The sequence below is a fragment of the Mytilus californianus genome, unplaced genomic scaffold (assembly GCF_021869535.1).
Source record: "Mytilus californianus isolate M0D057914Y unplaced genomic scaffold, xbMytCali1.0.p SCAF_10, whole genome shotgun sequence".
NCBI classification, from domain to species: Eukaryota; Metazoa; Mollusca; class Bivalvia; order Mytilida; family Mytilidae; genus Mytilus; species Mytilus californianus.
The window spans coordinates 71488342-71510074 of NW_026262582.1; the positions used below are offsets into that span (position 1 = coordinate 71488342).

Below are 21733 nucleotides of genomic sequence, written 5' to 3' on the forward strand. Positions count from 1 at the left end.
AAAATAAATAAAATATGCATTTATGACACAGTACAATCACTGAAGAGCTTCCTGACTGATTCTATCGACAGGCATTTGAACATGATATGTATTGAAGCTATTATTTTGCGTCAATCAATGAGACGACATCCAAACGACTGAAACAATCAAACATTTATCTTGAATGCAACATACAACTTTGAAAAAAATAATCTCCAAATAGTCCCGCATCTGAAAACAGGGTTAAAAATAAAGTTAAAAAAAAAGTCATAAAACGTCCACCAACATCTGCCCTCAAGCATCCTCTTTTCTAAATATATGACTCAAGACAACCGCTGACGAGCTTCCTGACTTATGAGCTTGTTAGAAAGCATAATAATTTAACTTCCCTTTCCGCTGTATTGATCATGTCTTCTCACTAAATAATTCAAAGTTTGATGACTTTTTGAACTCATCTATCCCACCGAACTTGAAATAAAGGATACAAAGGATACAGATAAATCTGCCTCATATCTTGACCTACAATTCTAAGTGACAATAAGGGTGGGCTAAGGACAAAACTTTAGGACAAAAGAGATGATTTCAGCTACGTAATTGTGAATTTTCAAATTTCTATGTAGCAACATTTTATTAGCACCTATATACGGAAGAGAGGGGCGAAAGATACCAGAGGGACAGTCAAACTCATAGATCGAAAATAAACTGACAACGCCATGGCTAAAAAAGAAAAAGACAAACAGACAAATAATAGTACACAAGAAACAACATAGAAAACTAAAGACTAAGCAACACGAACCCCACCAAAAAATGGGGGTGATCTCAGGTGCTCCAGAAGGGTAAGCAGATCCTGCTCCACATGTGGCACCCGTCGTGTTGCTCACGGAGTATATTTCACCCAGGTGAAACGATATTCCAGAGCTTGCAACCTATCATGATTTCCTTCATAATGTGTTGCTGTTACAAGGAGTTATTCAACGAAGAGTTCCAAGTGGTGAAGTTGACATCATTTTTTTCCGAAAATTTTACGAACGCCATCACGAGTTTGTTGACCGTTATTGAATATCTATTTCACAGATCTCGACGAATATGTTCCAAATGTTTTTACCACAATCTCGTCCACTTTTCCTCGAATTTGACGTGCCAAATAAGACATCATTGGGTTTGTACTTACATGAGCAGCACCACGGGTGTCATGTGTGGAGCTTACCCTTCCAGTGAACCTGTGATCACCCCAATATTTTATTGGTAATTATGTTGCTCAATCTATGCTGTTTTGTGTACTGTTGCTTGTATTTTCGTCGTCTTTTGTTTTTGACTTTCAATATCCTTTGGTATCTTTCGCCTCTCTTATATGCATATAAACATGGTACGAGTTTAAACTATTATTTTCTAACCTCAACCATCCAATTTTTAATTTAAATGGACAAACTAAATGTATATACAAAAATGAACCAACACAAAACAGTGCAAGGAAAAATTCAACCAAACAACGTCATACACGACACGATAATGTGTATTGCCAATTTACAGAATTTCAAGGCAGAGAAAACACATGAAATATTCCTGTAATGCATCAAAATAAAGATAAGTGAACTGGTGTTTATTAAAAAAAAACCAGACGCAGTAGCTGAACAACACCTTCATCAATAAAAACTTTAAACGAAAGAGAGAAAGTTACTAGTATATAGTGCAAACTAACGATCACGGAATTCACAACAAAACTGAATTAAAGTCTAACCCTAAATCATTTACGTAAAAGTAGATTTTTTAAAATCATAGTACGTCTCCTTTGGTATTAACATAAAAAAGACGATGGAACTTCAAATTTCCCGTCCGTATATATACCTTTACTAAACAAAAATACTTCCGGCGGCATCTGAGAACACCCCTAGTTTTGTTAAAATTGTTTTTGGGTTGCTCTTAGTTTTCAGTGTGGTACTTTGTGTTGAGTTTTTTTGATTATGTGTGTGTTATTTCCTTTCGGTAACATTCATGTATATCGTTTGTCTTGTAAAAAGAGTTTGATAAAAAAAATGCCATGGACGACATATACATCGTCTTAACCTTTGAAATTTATCAATGACCTGAGGAATATTAAATGTGTATTAATGTTCATTAATTAAAGTTTATGTTAGTGTTTATTTCCTTGCAGATGCCATTTGTTTACTTTTATCACTTCATCTTGACTTATTTATGGAAGTCTGGGAATTGTCTGACCGCAAATCAACATAGTCTTCGTATCACTTTTTCGTGCAGTGTGATACGAGAAATATCTCTTCATGCAAAAAATGGATATCAGGCCGCAACCATAAGAGAAAACTTATTAACGTATTCTGTAGGAGACACACGACGGGTATCACATGTGGAGCTGAATCTACTAATCTTTTTAGAGCTTATGACAACACTTCCGGTTCGTAGTGTTCTATGTTGTGTTTTGCAGACTGTACATATTTGCGTCGTACATCTGTTTATTTTTCCATGGCGTTGTTAGTTTGTCTTCGATTTATGGAGGTTCGCTACTCAGTTTCAAAATAACAAGCTTTTCATAACACGAGTATATATTGATAGCGGATTATTAAAGGAACCAAAAGAGCAAAAAAAAAATATAGGTCAATGTCCTTGTCTTCCAGATATTAGTCATTGAAATTTTGGCGGGAAAATGTTCTCTCTTGATTTTTCATAGCTTTATCATTGACATTAAGTTGTCAAAAACTATTAAAAAATAACAAGGATTTTAAAATACTTTTACAGAAGACTTATAATTATACATGTAACAGATTTATAAAAAGAAAATGGGGGTCAATGGGCAAAATTTTTTAAGGCATTCAAATGGATAAAACCAGAGGATTCCGAGAATCTGACAAAAATTCCAAAACATGACAAGCGAACATCCTTATGAGTTTGAATATTCCTTTTGTATCTTCCGCCTCTCATTTATATTGAACGATGTATATCCGGGTCATCAAGATAAAACATATTTCTCAATAAAGTTTTTACTACCACTATTTCTACAGTAAAACAAGGCCTTCTGAAATATAATTATTGCAAAGATGGTTTATCAAATTCAGCGGTTTCAATCAGATGCGGATTCGTAAAAATTCAAGAGATCAACGGCAAAATCTTTTATCACAATCTTAGCAATTTACCAGTAACTTTTGACAGTTTATTCACAACTATATTGCTGGTTTGGTTTATTGCTAAACACATCGAAGGACATCAGTTAAAAATGTTAATCTAGCATGTTCTAATGACATATGAGCTGCGTCGGATAGAAATCGACCTTATGCAAAGGAATATCAATACACCTGTTAGTCTATTTTGGGTTGAAAAAATCTCTATGCAATATCTGTGACTGTTTGAAAATTGAGTTGATATAAGAACCCCACAAAACAGACCAAAATTCCTCTTTTATTTCGTATTTGAATGTTTCAAAATCAATCAATGTCTTTTACATGTACATGAATATATGCACTTGCAAAAGGTCGATTTCCATACCCAACTATATCAGTCCTATTCAGGACCGATAACTCTGTCGATAAATATTGTCAAGTATACAATGTTGTTGAAATCAGAGCAATTGTATTATATGTCTCTGTTGAAATGTATACAATAATAAAATTTTTTACACAAGTTTAACTTTATATCGATTTATTGAATGCCTGGATTTTGCTTAAAATATTGAATTAAAAAAATAAATAATAAAATCATATTCAATGAAATCTCGTTTAATTTTTTACGAAATAATACAAAATCCATTTAAATTAAAATTTGAATCAAAATATTTTTTTAAAATAATTATAGAAACATAAATATTAGTTTGATTATCTTTTAAAGCAAAAATTATTTTTTTAAAGATTTTTTTTTATAATATTCATATTTTCTTTAAGTTTATTATGATACATACTTCTTCTGGTTTGACACGGGGAAGAGAAGATATTTATTTGTACAGTTATGAAAACTTTTGTATATTACAAAATTTAAACTCTGGTAATACATGTATACACAGGATGTTTAATGTCACCTGGTTGCTTTTGGTTTGCACGTCTACCTGACAATATATTGTTATGTAACATTACATCCAAAGTCAGAGTTCACCTGTTCGTCAAGTGATGGGATTTTGAAGGTATGGAATATTTATCTATAATAATTGTTGGGATTTTTTTCTCTCTTGGGACGTAAATATTTTTTTGTTCTAAAAGGAATGTATAAATATATTTCTAAAGAAAGATAAATTTTACAGAAAACAGGAAAAAAACCTTTTAAAAAAAGAAGAGAAAAAATTTTATTATAAATTTTATTGTTAACTATTTTCTGGTAACCGTATATCCTGGATATCTGTCAAAATAAAATTTTCCCGTGTCACACTTGAGATAATATTTTTTTATTTAAATCAATAAATTTTGAAATCAATCATATCGAAATATCACCAAAGAAAATAACAGAAACATCAGAGATTCTACATGAAAATTAAATTAAATCAAGGAAAGTCTTACTATACAAATCCTCGATTTGATGCAAAATTTCCATATACATCATCCGCCATTTTGAAAAATCCCGAAATATTCACTTTTTTAAATCGATTTTTGACCGAAATTGCCCAGAAATTAAACTGTTTTAAATAGTATTTTTCGCCAGATATATGTTTGAATATACTTAATCGAGTTGCAAAGTTTTATTTTTATTAACGGAATTTCTTTATTTGTTATACAAGTAGACATGGGTATCGGTAATTTAGCATTGAGTCAACGGAGAAATAACGAGAAAAAGTACATGTTTTTACGATTCTCCAGTGACAGAATTTAATCAAAAATTAAACTGTTAGGACCAACATTGTTTGATAGAAATATGTTTGAATATCAAGGATTGATTTGCAAAAGTTAGAAAACGGGTCAGGTTCATGAGAAAACTCAACTTTATTGAAGCACCTATGCATTTTATATGGGGCAATATAATACAAAATGGCGGCTAGTATACGTCACAAAAGTCACGTGATGTCTGACTTAGTTGGATATGTTTCCGACGTAGCTCATATGTTAAAATAGGGGATGGCAGCGAGTACTCGAGTGCAAAATTATATTCTCGGAAAATTTACCATAAGGGAATAGTATTTTCATTACTTTACATCGTTTGAAATTCACGTATTGCATTACGTGTGTAAATTGACGATCGGGTTTACCAGAAAAAGTCGTTTCTTATTATATATATGTATTTTCATATCGTTTATTCCAATTATAATTAACCGTCGTAGTCGAGACTGTCATCTAAACATCTTTCGGAAATAGGACGCAATGAGATCTCCATGTAATGAACCTAACTGTTTCCCCAAATGTGACGTACAGAATAAGAATCGCCGGATTTGTACTTACATTAGAAACACATATGAAGCAGGATCTGCTTACCCTTGCGGAACATACGAGATCAGCCAGGTGATATGTGCGGTTAGTAATGCTCAATCTTTAGTTTTCTTTGTAGTGTTTTCTGTACTTTTTGTCTTTTCGTCGTCCTTTGTTTTTTGCCATGGAATTGTTTGTTTGTTTTCGACTTATGAGTATGAATATGCCTGTGGTATCTTTCGCATGTCTTTCATACGACTGCATGATCATTAGATCAATACCAATGTTTTCAATAGTAAAATTTAGCGAAAAACTATTTATAAAAAAAGACAATTAAAAATTATGTCATTATGTCAACAATGAAAAATATTGCGAAAATCCGTTAAATGAAAAAAAAAACAAAAAAAAAAAACACTTAGTATTTAAAAATATGTGGTTGTTTTTTTATTATCAGTAAAGTTTTTTGTAAAAAGTATTTCAGCGTAAAACTAAAAGTAAGGTGAACGAATTTTTAAACTTTTGAAAAGGCGTGTAGATTTATTTGTTAACGATTTAAAAGGATTTACATCTTTACATAGAGCATGCTATTATGGACATACAGAACTTTTGAAAGCGTTTGACCATATTTTTTGTTGGATCGACTATGTTAGTCGTCACTCAACTAGTGGTCCACACGTTCCTAATTGGCAATCATACCACATCTCCTTATTTTCATATTATTAGTTGAATACGGACGTTCGTGATTTTACTGTTACACCAACACGATCACTAGAACAAACAGGTGACAGAGCCTAAAAGAACCATTCTTTCCGTCGCTGTTTATTTTCATATCAATAAAATTTGAAACTAAATTCATGCAGATATTATATTTCATGACTCGGAATACTTTTTAGGTACATAAATAATCACACATGGTTTCCATTTCTGTGTGGCGTGGTTTTACGCGCGACGGTAACCTATTGGACGACGAACCAAACACTTTAAAGACATTTTCTTGTTCAAAAGCGTAAACCTGTGATTCCTGATATTTTCCTGAGGTTCATTTTTATTATTTATTTGATGGAAGTTTGCTATTTTGAAGGAAATCATTGAACTAAGGGTCCCAAGTGGTACAATAGGAATCCCTTTATAATCTCACCGATTCCTTCAACAGTTTGTTCACCCTTATACGATGTCTGTGTCACAGATGACACCAGACATGTTCTAATTATTGTTATCCCAGTGTTGTTTTTTTTCTTTGATTTTAGGAGGCCTTTATGGCCGAGGTGTCCAAGAAGTCGAACAACTGTACCACTATCTCGTCATCCCTCAGGTTGTGAGTTCGAATCCCGCACGTGGCAGGTGCGCTCGACTCAAATCTTAATTGACTAGGATTTTCAGTATTCCTAAGGTCTGTGGTTCTCTCCGGTCACTTCGGCTTTCTCTGCCAATTAAACATATAAGAGTGCTGAAAGTTGCCTTCAACACTAATAACTCAATCAATCTTGACATCGCTGAATTGACTTATCTTCAAATTATTACATGTACGACGGTTGTCACTTGTGGAGAACAACCTGCTTACTATTTCTGGGCATCTGAGATCACCCCGAGCTTTAATGGGATTGGTGTTGTTCCGTCGGTAGTTTCAATGTAGTGTTTATTAGACTGTTGTTTTTAATTTTTTCGTTTGTCTTTTTTTATTTTTAAAATTTTTATACTCCATATGGCTTTGATCATATTTACTGCGTTCTAATCATACGACTAAAAAGCCAATAAATGAATTAATGTTCTCCTTCGCTATGCTCATACGAACATAAAGATTGTCTTAATAATGAGTAAATAAAACAAAAAGCAATGTGAGATGAGAAATTGCACTGATCAAAACAAAGGAAGGTAGGATCTTCTAATCACAAAATTATAATCTCAGATTTTAAGAAATTTTAAGTCTATTTTCTAAATTTTCTTTAATGTAACCATCTTTAGCCTTGTCTGTCTTCCATCTACCGTGAGCTTTCAAAAGCCTGTCCGGAACAGAATTCCCAGCAGCTGCTGTAGCACCCCCGCTCCTTAAACTATGTAGGCCAAATAGAGATATATTTAGACCTATGTCAGAAAGTGCATCTAAAACAATTTCCCTAGTTCGAGTGTAAAATAAAGGCCTATTCTTGCAGACTAGTTTGTGCTTATCAATAGACTTGAAGTGCGACAAAGCTCTAAAGATGTATTCGTCGCTTCCAACGGGCAAACTTGCCACGCGAAAATATTTCTGTAGCATAGAAACTGGACAAAGGTCTGTGCCAGTTCTAGAAATTAAAATAATGTTACCCTGTCGATATCTATCCGTCTTACTTCTTTGAATGTTAATTTGTAGATGAGAATCGTTGAACGTTGAATCAGAAGATCGGATGTGTGCCAACTCATCGTATCTTAGAAACCCGGAAAAACCTAACAGCATCATAGCACAGATCCTCAACCCTAGCAAATTGTCATTGTTGTCGAATTTTGCAATAATACTCTTCAAAATCGCAGGGGTGATGGGTTCTTTCCTTTTCAAAGGTTTAGATAACAATCTTATGCCATCTTCTAGTACCATGTCTAGTAATTTGTCATTTAATATACTGTCGTATAAATAAAGATCGTGTTCCCACTTAAATGAATAATACGCTGAGTTTAAAACGGAAGTGGAAACTCCAGATTGAATCAAGTAGTTAAGATAAATAGCAACAGGATAAACGGTGGTAGGCAAAAACGGCAGATTGTACTTTAAGCACCAGTATTTGAATCTTTTAAAGTATCAATTATATTTCTTCAAAGTATTCTAATTTTTTGAAACAGTAACTACTGAAGATAAAGAAACTGTTAGAGCTTTCAAGTCAGGATTTGAAAAATGCTTAAAGGATTCCCAATGCGAATGTTTGAATCTAAATGTTTCATCACTTTGCTCCTGAAGAACCACTGGTCTCGGCTGGTAGTGATAGGCCCAGTGACCCTCGCCATTGCAGTAGTAACACCTCTCTGTTGGTTGTGAACTGGTAAAAGATACCGGTGCGAGGTCCTGTGCGGGTTTGTGCTCCTTGTCCAGTCGGGTATTTGTAGTTTCTAGGTGCTTCGCTTGTAGATGTTGATGAAGTTTTACGAAAAGGCTCATCATGAGTCACTAATGGAGCCCTCTCAGGTTCTGGAATATAAGGAGCAGAACGGGTCCTTACTCTGTCTCGTCTCTTTGCTTTAGCCCGGTAGTCGGCTTGTCGTAACTTAGTTGCGTCTTCGGCCCCCTCTGTAATTGGATCGTCTATATATTTGTCCACGACGTCCCAACCGTATTTGTCGGCTATTCGTAGAATTTTATTTCTTTCCTTCAGGGCTTTTTTTTCTAGACAATGAATGGCTAAAGCCGGAGAGTCTTTCTCTATGAAATTAAGGGTCTTTTCAAGTTCTACTAGACGTTCTCCGTTAAAACTAAATTCTCTTTCATTAGCGTCGTACCTGAATTTAGGAGTCTGTTTTACCGGAGGAAAAATTCAACTTCTTTAGCACCAATTCTCGTGTCAATCTCCTTGAATAGCTCTTCTTTGTGCTTTTTCAATGTCAAATCAAGGCTCTGGGTAAACAGCGATAATGCATCTTCAGGTGAAAAGTAGACCCTTCACGTTCTTCACTGCGTTCAATTCGTATAGGAGATTCCGGTTCAGGTTCACTCATTATAACAAGGTCAGTATACGTGTCGATCTGATCAGTAATTTTTTCTCGACAAGAGAAAAAGTGCGAAATCGAAAGATATATATGTGTGAAAACCGAATTACCGAATCTAACCCATGCACATATTTATACGCCAAATTAAGAAATGAATGAAGGTCAGTCATGTACAGTATGACTAAAGTAGACTACAAACAACTTTGACGTGAAAAGCTCATTTCGACTCTTTTGACAAAGTGAAATTAAAACGTTCAACATCTTTTATATTTATTCTAAAATATTTCTAGCTTCAAATATTTGATGAACATAAATTACTCTAAATTGAAGTTAAATACACAACATAGAACCCCAAAAGATGCAAGTACATGTACATGTTTTTTCCAGACTTCATACTTGTCAATTTTGATTAAATCATTTTCAATACACATATCCATTATAGATCGAAGAGCAAAAATATCACTACACAACGTATGAGCATCGCAGTTCTGAAATGTGTTATTGAAGCAAACCATGGTGCATTTGTCTAAAATGTTACAAAACATGCCAGTTGGAATACTATCTCCATTGTCCCTTACGATAAAACCTAAATTGTCCAAAGAAGTGTTCCATGGTAACGTCAGCATTCTGTGTGTAATCAATAGCTGTAAAAGTTTCTCTTGTTTTACATGATATTTCTTCATGAGATTTTTATTAAATCTCATTTCTTCTTGTTTTACGGAGCGACTCTTTATTAACTTTGTTGGACTGTCCTGTAGGTTTGGAAGAATACCAGCTTTCTTTAACCGAATTAAAGCTGGTTTATTCCTTTGATCAAGTGTATATGGATTGGTGTTGTTTTCCCTTATAGTACTCGTTTTTATTAAATCATCTATAATATCCGCTCCCATTACAATGTTCAAAGATTTGCATTTTGATGATAATAGCTGCTTTATATATTCTTTTTCTAGTCCCTTTATCTTAAATGTTGGTCTGCAATCCGGTTCGTCCTGATTTCTACCTATGATAAAACAACATACATGCATGAATATAGACTGAGTTTGACATTGTACATATACATTTATTATATTTAACCGAATTTTCGACGATTTGGGGATGTACGGCGGGCGGGCGGGCGGGCGGCAGCCAAATGTTTTCCGTGCATTAACTCATGAACCGTTAAACCAAAGCTTTTAAAATTTTAATATGTTGTTACTGATAACAAAATGGAGGTCAAGATCAATAATGACGATTTTGACTTTTACCGTTCAGGAGTAATGGTTCTTGAAAGATTGAAAAATGGCGTTTCCAGTCGTGTCCGTGCATTTACTCATGAAGCGTTCAACCAAAGCTTTTCAAATTTAGATATGTTGTTACTGATGACAAAATGGAGGTCAAGTTCAATAAGGCGATTTTCACGTTCCCTTTTCAGGAGTTTTGGTTCTTGAAAGATTGAAAAATGGCGTTTCCAGTCATGTCGTTGCATTTACTCATAAACCATTCAACAAAAGCTTTTCAAATTTTAATATGTTGTTACTGATGACTAAATTGAGGTCAAGTTTAATATTATCAATTTTTACTTTCACAGTTCAGGAGTTACGGTTCTTGAAAGATTGAAAAATTGTGTTTCCAGTCGTGTGCGTGCGTTAACTCATGAACCGTTCAACCAAAGCTTATCAAGTTTTAATATGTTTCACTTTCACCGTTCGCGGGTACTTGAAAGATTGAAAAGTGTTTCCAGTATTATTGGCAGTTTATACAACAGACAATGGGATTCATTGACTTTAGAAGCATTATATGATGGATAAAGGTAATATTATTTTTCGTGTCCGGGCATTTACTCATGAACCGTTCAACCAAAGCTTTTCAAATATTAATATGTTGTAAATAATGACAAATTGGAGGTCAAGTTCGATGTCAAAATGGAGGTCAAGTTCGATATTGACGATTTTCACTTTCACCGTTCAGGAGTTATGGTTCTTGAAAGATTGAAAAATGGTGTTTCCAGTCGTTTCAGTGCTCTAACTCATGAACCTTTCAACCAAAGCTTTTCAAATTTGAATATGTTGTAACTGATGACAAAATATAGGTCAAGTTCAATATTGATGATTGTCACTTTTACCGTTAAGGAGTTACGGTCCTTGTGATATTGAAAAATGCCAGGACACAAATAAATGTTAAAAAATCCTGTTTGCTGTCGCTCTGACAACCTCTTGTTTTATTCTGGATTAAAATCAGTATACGTGCCCACTTCAAACGCCAAAAGGTGTCAGCTCAGATGTACTGACTGTTGTTTATATAAGATCATATAACACTCAATAATGAAGTAGAAGAGAAAAAAATAACATAGATCAATAAATATAAAATACAAGGTCACAAGCTCTATTTTTCCAGTTGCAGACTTGTATATGACAACTGAAATAACACAAAAAGTGTGATACACCAATTGCTAATATTGAACCTTTTCTATTTGTCATTTTATTTTTCTTTGTTGACATATTTGTTATGTGTGTATAGTGATTAAGATTAGAACACAATGTTTACTTATCATGTCTGTATGTTTTGTTCACACATTGTTGTCATTACAATTTAATTTTAGGCGAATGTCATGCAAGTGAGAGGTATAGCTAGCTATTAAACTATTATCGTTTGTAATTGTTCAACTTAATTCTGAATTCGGTTACAATTATGAAAGAACATTTTCATATTACGCATGTCCTATTTATATTTTGGTAATATATTTTTAGTCCAAATTCTACAAATTCGACAATAATGAGAAAAGAAAACGGTTATTTAGCAAGGCACAAATAAAGCATATAATCACAACAATGCAACACATACAATAGACATTCAGTGTTACCACGTGATTTTATTACTTTCGAAGAATCACAAAATTTTCAAAAGATTTGTAAGCCCCCGCGGCAAAACAGAAGGCCACAGCATAATATTATAACCAAACAATTCTACTTAGAAAAGGAAATACCATTGACTAACATATTATGGGAGGGGGACAGGCGCAGAACATATTTAGCGGGGTTTTCACTAACTCAATCCAATATAACCCTCCCCCTAATGTTTGGTCAAAGATGAATGATAAGACCATAGGGAGGCGTTGTAAAACTAAATAAGAGTAGAAAATGATAGCGTTGATATATAAAAGAGAAAATCTAGAAAGAAAAAAACTAATTCGGGGACATGGCATTTTCTGATAAAAAACCAAAGTTATATAAGAAAACGAGGTCCCCGTGTGACTTCGAATAAGGCAAATGATCTGATACTGGCTTCATATATGTACAAAAGACAGGAAGAAACCAAAAGGATATCTAATCTCATATGTCAAAAGCAAACTGAAAATCCCATGCCAAAAAAAAAAGAAGAAGAAAAACGACATAAAAAGAAAAACAACAGTACACAAATTACAACGTAGAAAACTAAATATTAAGCAAAACGAACATTACCAAAAGCCGGGATTTATTTGAGGTGCTTTGAAAGGATAAACAGATCTAGTTTCCCGTAAATTTTGGGAATGAAAAATGTATCAAAACAAAGCAACAAGGTGTCATGTAATTTGGGAAAATGATAACTTTAAACGGGTAATTATATTCAACACGTGTAATGAATATCTGTTGAGAAACAAAACCTATGCAATGTCCTCAAGTTAGTGTGTTTGGCGCGTAACGTAACTCCGTAAATTTTTTGTTAGGGGATAATACAATGTACAGTCATACAAAGGCATTCCAAAAAAAGGATGTTTATTGCTATTTGACAGGCGGTGCGGTTTTCCATGAAAAACACGTACATTTTATTATTTATAATCCTATAACTAAAGCCAAAATGGATTCGGATGTGAATTGATTGCAATGCGTTTTTTCTTGGAGGTTTATATAATCAAATGTGAAATAGTACATGTATACATAAATTAGGCATTATATGAAAGAAAAGTCAATACATAGGTGATTTTTTTAAATCTAGTGAAGGGAACTCTCTTTTGCTTTTTTTAAGTTTCTGATATGAACGTGATGACATTGCAGAGTTAATGAACTCTATTTGGTGAAAAATCGTCGAAATATTTCGATTGAGGAGGGGTGTATTTGAGCAGAGCTCACATTATTTCCAGTTGATCATATCAATTCATGTAAAGCATACATACGATCTTAGAGGACAACGAGCTTATAACGCACTCATGGCGCAGATCTTAATAATATTTGACATGACTCTTCCATTTCACCTGGTAACTGTAGGTGTCACTAGTCGATTTCGAGAGCTGTCTTTAATGCCAGGTAAACTGACATTGTAATGACGTTATGATTCTTGAAACTTTCAATAATTTACATTGAAAGAAAGTTTACCCATTAAGTAATCACAACAAAACAGGCAGTTGACATATAAGGAGCAGGAACTTATTACCCTTCTGGGGCATGCGTTCCACTTGTTATATATTTTCTTGGCTTGATGAGTTGCTGGATGCTAAAGCTGTATAAATTTGAGAATGGAAATGGGGAATATGTCAAAGAGACAACAACCCGGCCAACGATCAGATAACAGGGCCTTAAATCAGTCGTCAAACTGATATAAACTGATAGTAATGCAACTTTATAGAAAATATCATTGACCTAACCCTAGGAGTTGCTATCTAATTAACTTAAGCATAAAACATGTAAAACTTAACATTGAATATAACTTTAATGTCACAGGACCATGACATAGGATAGGACTCGAATCAAATATAATAATCAAAATAAGCAGTTCCTATCAAACTAACTTAAGCAGACAACTTAACAATTGTTGATGCCGTCTTCGTCATCATCGTTATTTTTCGTCGCCGGAAAAGCAACCTTCGTCGCAGGCGAGGCAAAAACTGAAATTCACTGAGTCCATAAGTCAATAAAATAAAATATTAACCGCTACAGTTCTGTTTTATTCAACACTCCAAGAGAAGAAAGCGAAATTAAAGACAAAAGTATTGACAAAAATCAAACATTATACCAATTGTAACATGTAACCAAAACGCGAATGCGCTGTCAAGGCAGTTATCTACAGGTTTTGTGATTTCATAAACTAGATTGCTTATATTCAAACATATTGGAAATTTGTAAATTATTGCGATGTTTTTATTAAAGCGAACAACACGACTACTGGGGTTACAATAATAAGAGCTCTCATTCTGATATCATGTATTTAGCTTTTGCAGTAAGTCTTTAAACCGGCTATAAAAGAGGGGCGAAAGATACCAGAGGGACATTCAAACTCATAAATCGAAAAAAGACTGTGACAACTCCATGGCTAAAAAAGAAAAAGACAAACAGACAAACAATAGTTAACAAAACACAACATGAAAAACTAAAGACTAAGCAACACGAACACCACAAAAAAAAACGGGGTGATCTCAGTTTCTCCGGAAGGGTATGCAAATCCTGCTCCACATGTTGCACCCGTCGTGTTGGTCATGTTAGTACAAACACGGTAACAATCAAATTCGGTAGGTTACATTCGTGAAAAAGGAACAGGATTATAGTAACGACATTAGGAACATATCCGCTATCATCTGTGAAACGGATATTTCATAACGGCCAAACAACTCGTGATGGCGTCCGTAAAAATTACGAAGGGACGATTTCAGCTTAATCATTTCGAACTCTTGGTTTAATAACGTCCTTGTCAGCAGCAACCCACTAACAAGGAAATCATGTTAGAAATACAAGCCCGGGAATATCGTATTAATAGGCAGATATATAGTCCGTAAAAAGTAAAATCACAAAAATACTGAACTCCTTGGAAAATACAAAAACGGAAGGTCCCTAATCAAACGGCAAAATCAAAAGCTCAAACACATCAAACGAATGCACAATTACCGTCATATTCCTGACTTGGTACAGGTATTTTCCTATGTAGAAAATGGTAAGCAGGCGCTGCTGGAATGTTGCTATATAGATAGGAAACTGAACTAAATCTTTTTTTTTTGTAAAATTTGGTTTTCAACCGATTCTCATTGTCATTTTCCAGATTGTAAGTCAAGATATGAGGCAGACTTAACTGTATCTGCAGTATCCTTTATCTCAAATTCGATGGGATAGATGCATTCAACATAGTCACCAAATTTTGACTCATTTGGTAAGAGAAGATCACCTTTAGAGCGGAAAGTAAAGTTAAATGATACTGTTTGTTTCTTTTCTTTTTCCCATTAGAAGTACCTGTATGAAGTCAGCTTCATAAATATGAAGGAACAACTCGACAAGAAGAGGAGCACATTTGGTTTCCATGGGAATGCCGATAGTTTATTGAAAAACAGCTCTTCCAAACGTATAAAATATTTTGCCAATCAAGAAATCAAGCATCTTGATTATGTCAGTTCAGAGAATTTTTTGTTTGAAGTTTGAATCAGAGTGATTTTTTACCAAGTAGGATTAATCACTCCCCTTTTAAGACATGATACTTGTATCTTTGTTTGTCATTCTTTTTTCATGAAACAAAGTAAAACCAACTCTTTCAATTTATCCTTTAGTTTGGAATGGGGAATACTTGTGTAAAGTGTAGAAAAAGTCAAATGTTTTCATACTATTGCGAGATGAAAGACTCTTAGATTGTATGTACTCTGAAAGATCTTTGGATATTTTTAGTATCCACATCTGATTCACGCAACCTCTAGAATAGGCAGTTTCACAATAACATTGATGCCCGGCTTTGATAGATGATAAAATTGATGCTAATAATTTAGAAATAGGTTTCTTGGAGCACTTGGAATACCCAGCAATATACTGTTGTTTGTAAGAACACTTATGTAGTTAAGGTATCCAATACAGTGATGGAAGTTCAAGTTCTTCATCTTTGCTTTAATTTCCAAAGGAACATAGAACAAACCTCTGATTATCCAGGATTTCCTGTTTAGTAAGTGTCGTTGGGTTATATGTTGAGTTTCCAAGTGGATTGTCAATACCTAATTTATTTATCAAGCAGTTTATGTAATGTGATTTACATACAAAACGATTTTGTTTGGTGCTTTATCTGCAGGGACAACACCATACTTGTCATGGAGGTAGGACAAATGTTTTGCAACATTTTGGTCTTTAAATATTGATGTAGCATGGGTATTAATAGACCAATTCAATTTCTTAATTCTGATTTGTATCATCGACCTCACATCCTTAGTCTATTTGGAAGGGATATCTACGTCTTCTTTTTCGCGTTTAACCCGTTGCCTGGCATAATCCTTGACTGTATCCATCGGTATCTTGAAATTGTGTTTCCAATTGATGGATTTATGCTCGGACCTTTCGATAACACATTTCGCAGGGATGTGTTATTGACTAAGTTGAGGTCTTCGACAATAACTTTACGTAGATGTTCGTAACGCAGTAAAAATCAATGGGTACTTGACGGATATTCTTAAGGTTAATTTGAGAGTGACACAAGGATGAAAGTTATCCCCGACTTTGTTTTCACTTTATGTAAACGACCTGGCAGATGAAATATACTCTTTAAATTTGGATTTACCAATAAATGCGGATAGATTTCGTTCAATATTGTTATACGCAGATGCCATTGTTTTATTGGGGCCCAACGAAGAATTCCTTCAGCAAATGATGAATATTGTTCAAAGATGCAGTTCCAAATAGAGACTTAGTATTAATTTTGACAACACTAGTGTAGTGCATTTCAAATGAACTTTAATTTTATTTGTGGTTATACCGTTTTGAAATACGACAGCCAATATAGGTATCTTTGTATGTGGAAATACACCTAGAGTGGAGGTGTTCTATTAGAAAATCAGTCAGTCGAGCTTTGTCGGCACTAGATACGAAATTAATAGCCTGTGGCGGAATGAACTTTGATATATACGAAAAATGTTATGAAAACCTTGTTCAAACTGTTTTGTTTTGTATTGAAATTGTAGTTTGGGTTTGAAAAAAACATAATCACCTAGAAACTGTGCAAAAAGTGGAATGTCAATATGTTTTAGGGGCCTTTAAACACCTCATCAATTTGGCCGTTCGTGGTGATATGGGATGAAAAACGGTAAACACAAAACAGACCATTGAAGTTATAAGATTCTTTTATCAAACTTTCTAAATTAGAGGATGATTGAATAGTTCGGACTATCCAGGAAACTAGTAGGACGAAACAGCGATCATGGCATTCATGTGTATTAACTTTACTGAGAAAATGTGAAAGAGACAATCTCAACATGACAACCAAACAAAAGCTACATACGTCTCAATATAAACTTACAGATATAGATTATTAGAAATGTGTAACTGGTTTTTTTTTTACGATAAAGATTTTGTAAGTGAAAACAAGCCTAGAACATTTCGAAGGTTTAAAAAAATTACAAAACTAGTTCATTCGTTAAAACAGTCAACTTTTGTGACTATGGTTGCAATTTATCAAACTTTCGATGTGGATCACTGCCGCTTGCGGTTAAGACCGAATGTTACACCAAGCCGACCACTCCATTATGTAATAGACTATGTCTATTTTGCAATGACAAGTTTTTAGAGACAGACCATTTTTTAAATAGACTTATTTTTACTCAGATATGAGAGAAGATCTTTTTAATGTTATTGATGTTTTGAACAGCTCTTTTAATGGTATTAAATCCGATGAAAAGTTTGTGATATTATTATGAACTGTGATGATACCCAAGTTTTATCAGCCAATACATTACATCTTATTCTAAAACGTAGGAAGCTAGCTGTGTAAATGTTTAATCTTTACTGAATTTAGAAATGAATTTTAACCAGTATTTTTAATTCTATATTGTAAATGATGATGTATATAAGATTATGAAACTATAATAAACTATTTACTTACTTACTTACTTACTAGGTATCCCCTTAACATAAAATTGTCCATATTTTGAGTAAGATTGAACCGATGAAATTTTTTTTTTTATAGTTGTGATATTATTTGTTGCAAAAGAGACACTTCCTTTTAAAGGAGCATTAGCTTTCAAATTCATGATCACCGGTTTGATTCAAATTCTCATATACTATTTAGAACATACTATAATATAAATTATAATTAAAATCAATCTGAAATAAACAATTGACAATGCATGGACTAGATAATATATTACCATGTGTATTAAAGTTAAGACGCCTTCCAATCAACCAACGAGATGACATCCGAAGACTGCCGACGATTGCATACAACGAGATAAACATAAACATTAACATAATAGATAGCAATCAAGTGCAAGTGGACTTTTTCTAGGTCTGTTTGGTTTCATGTTTAATGTTAAATATAATAACTAATCATAGATAATAGCAGTAGATATGTTGAAAAAATTACTAAAAGTATGAACATGACTCAACTACAAATTTAGTGTTCAGTTTGTTCATGTGTTTGGATTGGGACGGGTCAAAATAGCTGTCACAGATACATATATGTTGATTAGTTTTAACATATTTACTTTGCTGCATATCAACTGGTTCAGTATCTGGAAAACGAGAACGTGCACCTTTTTGTAAATTCATTTATGTTCTATATCAAATACATTTTAAGAAGCAATTTCTCATGATGCCGTTTTATTTTAATCGTTTTAAAACAAACACAACAAACAAAATGACACTAAGATGGTGATACCAGAAACGGCTTATTTCACTACCTCAATATGACTGAATGCTGTAAGTAAAGTTTTTTGAAAGAACGTATTGCTACCTCTCATATGGTGTTTCAGAGAAAGTGTATCGTTCATCAATGAACTAAAATATAATGTTAACGTGAAATGTATCCCGTAAGATTCACATGTACACTATTGCTGTTATCGGACAAGTCCTTCTCATTTAAAGATCTCTAAATCATATTCGAGGAATCGACTTACAAATAACATTATTTGTACCAAATAAATATTAGATGAAGACATAACAATGCTATCAACACATCAGCTTTACTATTTAAAATTATTCAATCCAACCTTGGTCTCATTTTAGACAATTTACATTTTTAGTATCCAAACATTTACTAGAAACAAAAACAAACTCAAGTAATGATATTTTTATGAAATTATCGTTTGTTTCTATTTGTTTAAATATTGATGAAATATATAACACTGATGGATAATATTGAAGCTGTACGGATTGTTGAACTGTGCATTTCTTTCTGTTTATTTATATCATCTCATTTCAATACAACCTCACTTACTCCAAATTGTTTTAAAACAAAAGTTAGAAACCGACCGTCGAGTGAAAAGATGTCACAGTAAACAATATTAAAGATGACCACAAAAACACACTCATACCAATAGAAGTCGTTTATTCGTGTTTTGATTGTTCATACATTTAGGTTTGGCGTCAGTAGAGATTAATAAAATTAAAATCTAGGCCGCCAAGTAGAGTTCTACCAAGTGAAAAGACATGGTAAACAGCTCTTTCTTTGTAAACATCGCCATTACCCGATTCTTGATTCGGATTTTGTGAGTAAATTAATATTGATGGACTTATCAAAACGTTATCTTATCAACTGATAAAGAGAACAGAAGGAAATATAAGTGTTAAAATATTATTGACGAGAGCAAGCAATCATAGCTCTGAAAAAATGAAAGAAGACCTTATTTCAGACCTGAAAATATACAATTCGATTTTTTTTTCAAATTGCAATCACTTTTTTATTTTGCATTGCATTTTTTTCATGTTTGAGTTTCGTTCAAGGTAAAGCTACATATTTTGTCGACATCGATAAGAATAATGTAATTCTGTATGTCAAAATTCGGACCTAAACATAAAAAAGACCTGAATGAACTTGATAATTTATGGTTAGACTTATTCAAACTTCAATAACTTTTTTTCCAATGGAATTCCTTCAGTTTTTGATTATGTAGAATATGAAGTTTTATATCTTCGGAATATTTGAAAAACAAATAGTGAAAAATAATTTTTGAGTGGCAAAACTCGAACTTGTACGAAGAATGAACAGGACTGAATGTTACTGAAAAATACAAGTGCTGTATTAAGTTTTTTATGTATTATCATTGGTGTATTGATATATGAGCAAAAATATGCTAAGTTTATAAATTATCACTTGTGTAAAGATATATGATATATCATATTATGATACTTCATGTCAAAATGACAGATTTTGATTGGTTAATACGAGGGAAACAATTAACTCTAACCCCTAGCAAATACTATATTACCCTTCACGGAAACGCTTGATCAAGTATGCGCTTTAATAAATACGGATAATTGTTATGTACAAGACGACATATAAAAAAGAAGATGTGGTATGATTGCCAATGAGACAAATCTCCACAAGAGACCAAATGACACAGAAATTAACAATTATAGGTCACCGTACGGCCTTCAACAACGAACAAAGCCCATACCGCATAGTCAGCTATAAAAGGCCCCGAAATGACAAATGTAAAGCAATTCAAACGAGAATACTAACGGCCTAATTTATGTACAAAAAAAAATGAACAAAAAAAATACAAACATGTAACACATCAACAAACGACAACCACTGAATTACAGGCTCCTGACTTAGTTTATTACTTTGAATTTGAAATTTAATAGACAGTTATAACAGAACATTCAGTATAATAAATTAAATAACACATATCTGAGAGGGTGATAGAGCAGATTGTTACCCCTCGATAAGACATTGTCAACCTTGGCTTTGCCTCAGTTAACAATGTTTTCTCGGGGTAACAATCTACTCTATCACCCTCTCAGATATGTGTTATTTATATAATGTGTTTTGTTTTTTATAATATTTAAAAAAAAAAAAACTTCCAGATAACATCGTAAATCGTTAATCTGTGTCCTCTTGTAATTTATTCTCCTCAATTCATATAGTTCGTTGGATTAGATTCTTACTCTGTTTATGTGTTCCTGACTTAGGAGGATTATCTATCTTTATATCCTTATCATAACGTCAAAGCATCGTATCATCGATACCTGTTCCCTTTCACACACGTATCGATTACAGGAAAACTGCAAGGTCATTACGATACCGCTGAATATTTCGTAGAGACGTCATATTTGACACAATTTGTGGCTAATCACAGATTGAGTTAATTTTATAACATTGTATTTGAAGTCTTCAAATCGTTCATCACATATTCGAACTCTTTATCCGTGATATACTGGAAATTTCACCTTTATGCATGTTATAATTGCAGCTTTATTTCGCGTTCTATAAACGTTATTATCCACATTTGACTTTCATATATTATAACATTAGTTCAACACATTGTTAAATTGTATTTTGTGTTGTATTTTCAGCTTTTTACCATTTGTTAGATTGACTTTTGATTAAAGTATTAACACCTGATAGTCTTCTCTGCTTGAGCCCAATCGTCGGTTATACTTAATGGTCAGGCCATTACAATAATCTTCAATTTCTTGCAGAAATTTGCATAAGCATAATATTTTTTTGAAAAAAATAGATCAACACTAATAAGGTCCAGTGTTGTACAGAGAATTTAGTTTTGATACAATATAATGGTTTCATGGTTTTCTTCCTATTCGTATGTATCTTTTAACAGATTCGTTAAAAAGGGTTTCATATCGGCATGTTTATTTACATGCTTTGAGATAGAAAATGAGACAGATATAATTTTTTTTTGTAGCATGAATAGCCCATAAAGTTTATATCAACATCGGTGAAAACAGAACGGACATTCAAATGTTGTATTTCTTTCTCAGTCAAATAAACCTGACACACTCATTTTTGTTAAATGTAACCCTGTATATTAAAAGATAAAAATCGTGAAATTTGAGATTTTTACTTCAATAAATAAAAACGTATATTTCAATTCTGACTACCTCTTA

The 21733-nt window shown here is 33.2% G+C and overlaps 1 long non-coding RNA gene across 1 annotated transcript in view; it reads right to left on the reverse strand.

Moving 5' to 3' along the window:
- Positions 1 to 7148: 7148 nt before the first annotated feature.
- Positions 7149 to 21733, reverse strand: part of LOC127718472 (uncharacterized) — a 28328-nt gene continuing 13743 nt past the window's right edge. Inside the window, exon 2 of the long non-coding RNA XR_007989856.1 lies at positions 7149 to 9984. This is a non-coding gene — a long non-coding RNA (uncharacterized LOC127718472). The remainder of the gene's footprint in view (positions 9985 to 21733) is intronic.